Raw genomic sequence first — 2,097 nt, 5'->3', positions numbered from 1 at the left:
TTTTTTTTTTTCACTAAATTGATGTGATTCCGGTACTTTCACCGTGTATCAGTTCACCGCAAATTAAATCAAATCGCGCCCGACTTGAATATACGTGGCGAATCTCAAAGGGTTACCTTTTCATGCAGCTTACTGTTATCGAAAACTGTTGTGGTTATTTCTCCCGCGGTGGACCACTTGGTGGGGGCCTCGAAGTATGCTGTGCTCCCGCGGTGGGCCACTTGGTGGGGGGCCTAGTTGTATTTTTGTTGCTCCCGCGGTGGACCACTTGGTGGGGGGCCTAGTTGTATTGTTGCTCCCGCGGTGGACCACTTGGTGGGGGCCTAGTTGTATTGTCGCTCCCGCGGTGGAGCGTTGGAGTGTCGCTATTGCTGCTCTTTTGCTGGAGCGCTCGCTGTGGTCTCACTGCGGTTGTTGCAATGGCGCTTATGGTCTTGCCTCGATCCTGCGAAAGAGACTGAGGTGCCGATTTAGTATAAAATTGTATAATAATTTTTTTTTGTTTGCGTTTATCGCTCAATGCCCTGCTAATGAGGGACTTTCACCGCACTTGCACTGCCCTGCTAATCAGGACTTTCACTTGCAAGCTGATTTTTTGCGCTTATCGCTTAGTGCCCTGCTACTCAGGGACTTTCACCGCACTTTCACTGCCCTGCTAGTCAGGACTTTCACTTTTTTTGGCGATTTGTTTCAGTTGCGCTTATTGCCCTGATTTTATAGGGACTTTTACCGCACTTTCACTGCCCTGCTAGTCAGGACTTTCACTTTTTGGCGCTTTGTAGCAGTTTTCGCTTATTGCCCTGATTTTTAAGGGTCTTTTACCGCACTTTCACTGCCCTGCTAATGAGGGACTTTCACCACACTTTCACTGCCCTGCTAATCAGGACTTTCACTTTTTTGGTGATTTGTTTCAGTTTGCGCTTATTGCCCTGATTTTATAGGGACTTTTACCGCACTTTCACTGCCCTGCTAATCAGGACTTTCACTTTTTTGGTGATTTGTTTCAGTTTGCGCTTATTGCCCTGATTTTATAGGGACTTTTACCGCACTTTCACTGCCCTGCTAATCAGGACTTTCACTTTTTTGGTGATTTGTTTCAGTTTGCGCTTATTGCCCTGATTTTATAGGGACTTTTACCGCACTTTCACTGCCCTGCTAATCAGGACTTTCACTTTTTTGGTGATTTGTTTCAGTTTGCGCTTATTGCCCTGATTTTATAGGGACTTTTACCGCACTTTCACTGCCCTGCAAATCAGGGACTTGCACTTTTTGGCGCTTTGTAGCAGTTTTCGCTTGTTGCCCTGATTTTTTAGGGTCTTTTACCGCACTTTCACTGCCCTGCTAATCAGGGACTTGCACTTTTTGGCGATTTGCTCTTTGTGCCCTGCGTTTCAGGGACTTTTTATTCACACTTTCACTACCCTGCTAATCAGGGACTTTCACTTAATTAGCACTTTTTGGTGTCTTTTTAATTTTTATTTGCACCAATATATGTATATGTATATATACATATATATATATATTTCGTTGGCCGTTGCAGTCGACTAGCGGGATTTTACCGCTTACTAGCTGAGTTCCGCTACTCACCGAATATGTGGTCCCGACCACGTTTGGACAACGCTTTTTCCAGCGCCTTCTTTACCAATTTTAAGTTATAGGGAATTTTCATGAGGCGCCTTTTACAGGCATCTTTCAGCACAATGCAGCAATTGCCTAGTATACCAAAGGCCTTTCCACTAATTGCCTGTGAAGGTTGTCTCATGGAGATTCCCTATTAGTTTTCACTCACCTTTATTTATTCCGCGAGTGCACCCTTTTTGCAATAGTCACTGAAAAGGGGACTTACCTCCCTCGTGGATTGCCGGAACAAGTTCCCTTTTTTGTTTTTTACCTTTTTTGTTCAGTTTTTAGTTTTTTTTTCCTTTGCTGGCACTAGCTGGTTTTCTTTGTGTTTTGCAAATGGCCGGCTGCATGAAATGTCAAATGCTGCTTCTTTCATGCGGGCTCATTCACAATGGTGTGTGCTAATAAAAACTCTACCAATGGGACTTGACGAGAGTTGTTAATTTTTGTTAAAAAATATTTTTATTGAGATAA

The 2,097-nt window shown here is 43.9% G+C and overlaps 1 long non-coding RNA gene across 1 annotated transcript; it reads right to left on the bottom strand.

The window, feature by feature from the left end:
• Positions 1–1,876, bottom strand: LOC108361074 (uncharacterized). Its single transcript, XR_001847230.1, has 2 exons — positions 1,790–1,876; positions 1–445 (listed from the first exon to the last, which is right to left on the bottom strand). It is a non-coding gene; the product is annotated as an uncharacterized LOC108361074 (long non-coding RNA).
• Between the last annotated feature and the right edge of the window lie 221 nt (positions 1,877–2,097).

The sequence above is a fragment of the Rhagoletis zephyria genome, unplaced genomic scaffold (assembly GCF_001687245.7).
Source record: "Rhagoletis zephyria isolate East Lansing unplaced genomic scaffold, Rhagoletis_zephyria_1.1 Rzeph_scaffold_00693, whole genome shotgun sequence".
NCBI classification, from domain to species: Eukaryota; Metazoa; Arthropoda; class Insecta; order Diptera; family Tephritidae; genus Rhagoletis; species Rhagoletis zephyria.
This window is presented reverse-complemented; position numbering and strand designations above follow the sequence as displayed.